This window comes from Thamnophis elegans, chromosome 1 (genome assembly GCF_009769535.1).
Source record: "Thamnophis elegans isolate rThaEle1 chromosome 1, rThaEle1.pri, whole genome shotgun sequence".
Lineage (NCBI taxonomy): Eukaryota > Metazoa > Chordata > Lepidosauria > Squamata > Colubridae > Thamnophis > Thamnophis elegans.
The window spans coordinates 7302259-7311244 of NC_045541.1; positions in this window are offsets into that span (position 1 = coordinate 7302259).

The following is an 8986-nucleotide window of genomic DNA, read 5'->3' on the forward strand; positions in this document are numbered from 1 at the left end:
TATAGCCAAAACAATCTTTCTCCAGTATTCTGACCAAGGAAGCAGCAGAGAACATAGCTAACCACAAGATTTCAACAGTCAGAAAATCAGTTCCAGCCACCAGATAACATTTCTGGATCCCGCCCTACTGCACACAGCTCATTAAGTAAACGTGAACATCCCAGCGTGAAATGGCTGACATACTCGTTTTCCAAAAAACGGTTTCTTCACATTCAAAGAAATCTTGGATGCATTCCCAGTTTCTGGAAAATTCAAACTGCAGCTGCTTCACGTTCAGACAACACAAATCACCACAAAGCTTGATTAAAATGCAGCACCAAATTGGGATGTGTTGTGGAAGAAAAATTGTGGTACTTGCATGTTAATTAATTTTTTAGCTCAACACATCTTGTCATGCAAAAACCTCCCTTAAGAATCAATCCAGAATCAGTTATCAACTACTTTAACAAATTACTAGCACATTAATCATCTTGAGTTTTAGTAGATCAATTGATCAAGGAATGTTGTTTTGTAATTTAATAAAGCTATTTCTACCTAGGAAGATGTACATAAAAATGTTATTTAAACAAACACTACAAGGTTTTTTTTGTTTGTTTGTTTTTTGAAGATAGCAAATTTTGGGGGTAAAGTTGTTTTGGCATACTCTGCATTTCTCTTTTTGAGCTTCTTCCTCCTCACTTGCATGCCCACACATGTATTCACAGGGTAAACATGCCCTTTTTTTCTGCAGTCAATATGTTTGAGGAAAAACTCTGGAAACTCAATTCTGAGATGTTCGTATTTCTTTTCAGAGGAATAGCAATAGCAGTTAGACTTATATACCGCTTCATAGGGCTTTCAGCCCTCTCTAAGCAGTTTACAGAGTCAGCATATCGCCCCCAACAATCCGGATCCTCATTTCACCCACCTCGGAAGGATGGGAGGCTGAGTCAACCTTGAGCCGGTGAAATTAGAACCGCTGAACTGCAGATAACAGTCAGCTGAAGTGGCCTGCAGTACCGTGGCACGACAAAACCACGCTCGTCAAAATAGCGGTGATTAAACTGCATCGCTAAAGCCGCGTCGCTAAAGCCGCGACGTCATCACCGTGGCGACAACAGCACGGCGACAGAAGGGCGCTTTAAAACAGCGCGGCGGCAGAAAGCCGATTTAAATTAAGGTAAGGGTTAGGATTAGGTTTAGGGGTTTGCTTTAGGGTTAGGGTTAGGGTTAGGGTGCTTCGGTAGGCACGGATTTGCCCTCTGCGGTTATGTTATCACAGTAGGGCCGTGTTTTTCTTAGCGCTTCGGATGGCGCGGATTTGCCTCCGCACTTATGTCGGCGCGGATAAGGGCTTCGCGGTTTTGTGGTGGAACCCTGCAGTACTGCATCCTAACCACTGCGCCATCTCGGGGAAAAAAAACCTTTTGGGTTCTTCCACATATTTGGAATTTTGAGTTAATCTACTTGTTTCACCAAATGACTGACATAGTAAATAAGTCAAATAATGTACACACATATATATATATACAGTATATATGAAAAACCAACAGTTGAGCTTGTTCCTTATCCAAATAAAACATTGGTCTGGAGCCTTTTTTTTTTTTAATCGATTTAGTAATTACAGAGTCTGAGAGACATGCTCAGATACTATAATCTACACTCAGCATAACAAAATTGGCAAAAGTGAAGGTGGGTCTGAGGTGGCGCAGTGGTTAGGGTGCAGCACTGCAGGCCACTTCAGCTGACTGTTATCTGCAGTTCAGCAATTCAAATCTCACCGGCTCAAGGTTGACTCAGCCTTCCATCCTTCCGAGGTGGGTGAAATGAGGACCCAGACTGTGGGGGCGATATGCTGATTCTTGTAAACCGCTTAGAGAGGGCTGAAAGCCCTATGAAGCGGTATATAAGTCGAACTGCTATTGCTATTGCTACTTTCTGAATGCATTGTAGATAATGCAAGCCAATGCAGATACTTCAGAGATGACTTTTCAAGTTTTCCCTTTAAAGGGATTTTTAAAAGATGAAGTAGAGAATGTTAGGCACAACAGTATTTGAAGCCTCAGTAGTTCTTTCAGTTCCATTTCAGAAATACATTAAAGAGTAACAAAAGAGTACTGGGCCTAAAACAGAGCCTTGGGGTACTCCACTGCATACTTCCCTCCATGTAGATGCAGTTCCATTGAGGACTACACGTTGAGTGTGGTTGATCAGCCAGTTATGAATCCATCTGGTAGTGATGCTGTCTAACCCACATTTTTCTACTTTATCTAGTAGTAGGTTATTGCCTACTTTATTAAATGCCTTACTGAAGTCCAAGTAAACTATATCGACATCATTCCTCTGGTCCACTAATTTCAAGCCATGATTTGTCGTAATTGTGATGATTATAGCTTACAGCTCATGAAAACCCCAAATCCACAATCTCAGAAAATTAGAATATTGTGAAAAGGTTCAAAGTGTCGCACTCTAATCAGTTAATTAAGCCATAACACCTGCAAAGGGTTCCTGAACCTTTAAACGGTCTCTCAGTCTGGTTCAGTAGGAATCACAGTCATGGGAAAGACTGCTGACCTGACAGTTGTGCAGAAAACCATCATTGACACCCTTCATAAGGAGGGAAAGCCTCAAAAGGTAATTGCAAAAGAAGTTGGATGTTCTCAAAGTTCTGTATCAAAGCACATTAATAGAAAGTTATGTGGAAGGGAAAAGTGTGGAAGAAAAAGGTGCACAAGCAGCAGGGATGACCGCAGCCTGGAGAGGATTGTCAGGAAAAGGCCATTCAAAAGTGTTGGGGACTTTCACAAGGAGTGGACTGGGGCTGGAGTCAGTGCATCAAGAGCCACCACACACAGACGGATCCTGGACATGGGCTTCAAATGTCATATTCCTCTTGTCAAGCCGCTCCTGAACAACAAACGTCAGAAGCGTCTTACCTGGGCTAAAGAAAAACAGACCTGGTCTGTTGCTCAGTGGTCCAAAGTCCTCTTTTCTGATGAGAGCAACTTTTGCATCTCATTTGGAAACCAAGAGTATGTAGGAAGAATGGAGAGGCACACACTGCAAGATGCTTGAAGTCCAGTGTGAAGTGTCCACAGTCTGTGTTGATTTGGGGAGCCATGTCATCTGCTGGTGTTGGTCCACTGTGCTTCATTAAGTCCAGGGTCAATGCAGCCATCTACAGGGAGATTTTGGAACACTTCATGCTTCCTTCTGCAGACAAGCTTTATGGGGATGCTGACTTCATTTTCCAGCAGGACGTGGCACCTGCCCACACTGCCAAAAGCACCAAAACCTGGTTCAATGACCGTGGGATTACTGTGCTTGATTGGCCAGCAAACTCTGACCTGAAGCCCATAGAGAATCAATGGGGCATTGCCAAGAGAAAGATGAGAGACACGAGACCAAACAATGCAGAAGAGCTGAAGGCCACTATTGAAGCATCCTGGTCTTTCATAACACCTCAGCAGTGCCACAGGCTGATAGCTTCCATGCCACGCCTCATTGAGGCAGTAATTGCTGCAAAAGGGGCCCAAACCAAGCACTGAGTACATATGCATGCTTATACTTTTCAGAGGTCCAATATTGTTCTATGAATAATCCTTGTTTTATTGATTGCATGTAATATTCTAATTTTCTGAGATTGTGGATTTGGGGTTTTATTCTAATTTTTCGAGTTTCACCTGTACTTCCTTACCTAAAAAGAGAAACAGATTGACCATAGGCAGGGGGGGGGAAAAAGCAGAACTTCTGTATTCCTGCTGGCTTGCCCATTGATTTTCCTTGTAGGGAAGCCAGCAAGCGAAGTGCTGAAGAGGCCACAACTTTGCCAAATTCCAATCTCATAGGATTAATGGATCCTGGATTTTGGACAGCTTCTTTAAGGTAGTACATTAGAGGTATGTTGATTCAAATATGTTGCCATGTGATGCAAAGTTTTGCCCAACTGATGGTTACAGACAGACAGGAATGTTTTAGTAATATGTAGCTAGCATATATACATTCTGCCTTCTTCATATTTCATCTTTAAAGCAAGCAAATCTGGATTCATTTCAGAGAAGGCTGTTCAGGGTTTTCATCACCGAGAGCATGAATTCAACTCACTGAAGGACAATACCCATGACAAATCATATGAAGTTCTACAATGCAAATAACTTTTTAAAAATCTTTAAATATTACCTTAATTAACTGGTTTTTAAAACAAACAATTTTATACCAGTGTTTCTGTGGGGATAAGGCAATTTTAAAATCAGATTGATGTTGTGTGTTATGTTATAAACCAAGCAGAGGGGGAAAAAACCCAGAAGCTTTACGTGATTTTGTTGAAGTATTTATTGAAAGTGTACAAGTTCCATAAAGGTGAGGAAAACATTTTTTTTTTGTAAAAAAATTCAATAAAATTTCTTGTTGACATATTGTACATCAATCATTAAAATAAAAACAATAGAAAAACAAATGCCCAAACACACCAGTGTGCACTGAGGAGAAAACTTTAAAAAAAAATCGTACATATTCAAACATCATTGGCCTTTGCAATTATAGCCCGTAGCTGTAACACCTTTAGATCCCTAGTACTGGCTCTAGCAAGGGAAGATAAACCTGGAAGGGAAATAACCCCCCCATACATACCACTGGCAGTGAACTGCTGTAAGGAGGTTACTTATACCAGTGTTTCTCAACCTTGGCAACTTGAAGATGTCCGGACTTCAACTCCCAGAATTCCCCAGACAGCGAATGCTGTCTGGGGAATTCTGGGAGTTGAAGTCTGGACATCTTCAAGTTGCCAAGGTTGAGAAACACTGACTTATACAATATCTAGGCAGAACTAGAGTGTGTGGAAAGATACAACTTCATAAACATTTTATTGGCATTTGAACATATCCATAGCTAAACAAAACGAGGAAACCAGAAATCATAAAAACACTCATGTTCACTAACTCATCTTTGAAAATTAGCAATTTGTGTGGGTGTGTGAGAGAGAGAGAAAGTCAGAGGGAAATTTTGACCTTTTTGATATATTTTTTATATTCTATGTATGACCTCAATTAACTACAACTGTAGTCTTGAATACAGTTTTATGCTGAAGCACATACTATAAACATAAAAAATCTTCAAACTTGTTGTGGTGCGGCTACATTCACATGGAAGTCAATCACCAAACTTCTCTAAAGGGCCCGCTTTTAGGTCACCAATAGCTTATACAAGCAGATAACAATTTCATCAGAAAGAATGCTTTTTTTTCTAATGAGTTATGAATAAGTAACACTGGTGCAAATTGAAGTAAAAAAAAAAGCAGCCTCTTATGTTGTAAGAATTAAGCCACGGGTGTCAAACTCGCCATGTCACGTTACCGTCACATGACATAGCGCAATGGTTTTTCCCTTCACGGAGCTGGGGTGGGAATGGTCTGCGCGACGCAACCAGTCGATGGGTCGCCAGTTTTCATACCCCTGCATTAAGCATAAGCTACACTGGACATGATTGCAAATCAGTTGAAGACATTGGATTTTTAATATCTTCATATAACATTACTTTGTTTTAATTTCTATTTCCAAATACAGGACACAATAATTAATTCTGTTTTTGAGAGATTTCAGGAATCCTTGCCACATGACCACTTCTGTTCAATTTGCATGTCAGCAGTCAACCTTTAAGTGTGCAATAATATTAAATAGGCCATTATTTTTCTGTCTCCTTTTTCTGGATTTTCAGCTCCAAAAACTTGCAATTCATGTAGTATGTATATTTTAGCTAATTTAAACTTGCAAAGAGGCACAAGGATAAAGAGAAGTCCATCTTTCTTTATGGATTGTTCCCTGAATCTCATTTTGCCATCAGATACCCATCCTTACGTTGGGTAATCTGTTTTGCTGTCTTTCATTTTCCTAGTTTTTCTTCTCCCCTTATCTCAATGCTGTTGCTTCTCTACAAGTTGGGTGAAAATAAGATGTATCCCCCCACCTTTTAACGAAAGTAGGAAATATTGGTAGCTCTAGGACAAAAGAGAACAAGGGGCAAAGGTACATGAAGAATACCCAGTTCCACTTTGATAACTGCTTTTAGGAATAAGAGGAATTATCCTTTCACGTTTTTTCAAATATATAGCCCTCGTGAACTCTTAACCATGAATCATCAATGGCAAAGAAATTATCTTCTTTCTCAAACCAACTCCTAGAAAATGCTTCTCAACAATCTTGCAAGTTCTTCAGCTGCATTTATTTGGAAGAGATAAGAATGCTTCAAGCTCTCCATGTGACTTGGAAGTACAATGCCTCTGACTGTGGAAAAGAGTCCAAGTTCTCTGCCTTGTTTTTACAATTTCCTTGAACTTTTATCATTCCTACCTCTCTTGAAATCATTAGCTTAAATGCTCACATACCAAAGAAGAGTAACTTACCACACAGAAAGATAATACGAGGTTTGAAGAAACATAAAAACTGCCATTCTAAATGATAACTATGCTTGCTATGAGTTAACATCTTGTGGCTGCAAATCAACTGAGTCCTCTCACTGCATAAAGGTAGAAATGTTTTAATTAAGCCCTTGCTGGTTTAATATACAAATCCTCAAATTATTACAATATCACAGGGGCTAAATAAATGCTGTTATCTTAATAAAAGTTGAAGTGTCAGTTTTTTAAATGTGCATTTGAAGGCCAGCCTCAAATGTCTTGAGAGTCATCATTTACTACTAACATTTGTTCTGGCATCAATGAGGACAGTGAAAATCATCTCTAAAAGATTTCAATATATTCAAGTTGAACACATCTTACAACGATCCATGAAAACAAAGTGTTGTGGTTCAAAGACTCACTCTTTTTCATTATTCCTAATTGTAATTTGGCCCTTTTAATATTTCCACAAATCCTCTGAAGGATTTGACACAGTCTGTCAAATCTAAGCTGTTCCTTAACATGAAACAACAGGAGTGGATTTAGATAAAGGGGAGATATCCTTTTGCACAAATATAATCCAACTCTCATTTGATAAAGCTGGAGCATTAAACATTTTGAGAATGCACAAATGTGTCTAGCAGTAAAAGGGGCTTCATATTGTTTAAGCAATGCTTTTTTTTTTGCAAGATATTGTTCTCTCACACAACCTACATCTGCTTTAAACTAAAATTAAAATACTATTAAGTCAAGTAAGAAATACTTAGCTCTCCCCTTATGTTTCATACAGTAAATCTAGATGACCCACAAATTTAAGACTGTAGAATGGGTGTAAGACTATTTTGCTCTGCTAAAATATCTGAATACAGAATATAACAGAAATAAAGATAAAGCAATACAATATAGGACCAAAATACAACAGCAATCCAATAAAAAGACTTCCAGCAGAATAGTGTTGTCTGTCCAGCCCCTTTATGCATTTGCTTGGACCGGTGGAGAAAAAACAGACCTAGGCATATAACATCATCTCCACTCTCACAAACCTCCATTATGTTCAGGAAAAAGTTGAAGAGCAGCTTTATTCTGGTACATTCATGTACCATAAAAGCACATAACGCTCCTCACTTGCTTTAGGAATGGACTACAGCAGAATGCAGAATCACAAAAGCAACATACGTGATCTTGCATGCAAGTCCAGATATCTTTTAGAGCCTCTATTGGCAGTGTTTCTCAACCTTGGCGACTTTAAGTCCTGTGGACTTCAACTCCCAGACTCCCAGCTATGCTGGCTGGGGGATTCTGGGAGTTGAAGTCTACAGGATTTAAAGTCGCCAAGGTTGAGAAACACTGCTCTATGGTATGTCAGGCTGTAGAAAGTTGGCATAGGACTGGCCTCTGTTAAGTACAGTCTCCGCTCTCCCCTCCATGTTCTTGCATCCAGGAAATACCAGAATAGCTTCTGTGGCAGCAAATGCAAAGGAGTGTTTTGGTGCCTTAAAAACTAAGAGTGATATTATAACATTTAACGTTTCTGCATCAGAACCTATGTTGTTAAATGGACAAATCAACCATCTATCTGGGTAAATCAAAAGGCAAGGTTTTACTCAGTTGATTTAATTTTAATAAGAATCAAGAGGCCAAACAATGTAGGAGTAATTATTTAAAATATTGTATTACTAATGTAGCAAAACAAATCGAAGATCCACTTGAGGTGGATGTGGTTCACTTCCAACTAACACTGCATCAAAAACATGCTGACGTTGCTATGTCTGTTTATCTGCCAGTCTGGAATAGGTTACACTGCTACAATTTTGTTTGCTTCGAGATACCAGAATATATTGCTTTCTAAATGTAACTTCTCTCTAACTATCCCCCAACGGCTATATCTTGTGCCATTTAATCAGCTTGGTAAATACACTTTTCTATCCATATTAGCTCAGACCCTTTCACAAGCAAACATAACAACATAAATTTCTTATCCTCAATTCTTCCACAAGTATAGTTGATTTTTTTAAAAAGCACTAAAAATGAAATGGGCCACATCAATGAAAGGATAACAAGATTCTTAGCTTAACACCCTAACAATATTGCTACTCCAAAAGGAGACATGTCCATTGAAATAAATTGCTTCAACAATATCATGCCCGACAAACTATTACCCTCAACAGACCCACAAAACAGTACTTTGACAAGCAAAAAACCACCATGCATGCATGGCCCTTTTAAGATCATATGACTGACTACAGGGTTTATATAGTATAGTGGCAAGACATGATAGAATCAGGTATATATGCCAAAGGCAATTCAAGATTTTGACAGTAACATAAAAAACTAAGTTGTCCCAAGAGGCACCTTCGTGACAGTTAATTGGCGTTCTGGGGAAAAAGGATGGAAACATGTCCTGAAATACATTGGGAATAAATCCATGACATGATTAGCTGACGTGCACTAAAAATGCTATTTCCAGACAAGAAATTCCACACATGTGCTTTTCCCGCTTCCCCATCCACCCCTTTCAGCATGTGACAATATTGCTTTTCTTCTTTGTCTGAATGATGTTACGCTAATCTGGGAAAAGGAGCAAAATCAGCTGGTCTTATGACAGAATACTGAAAA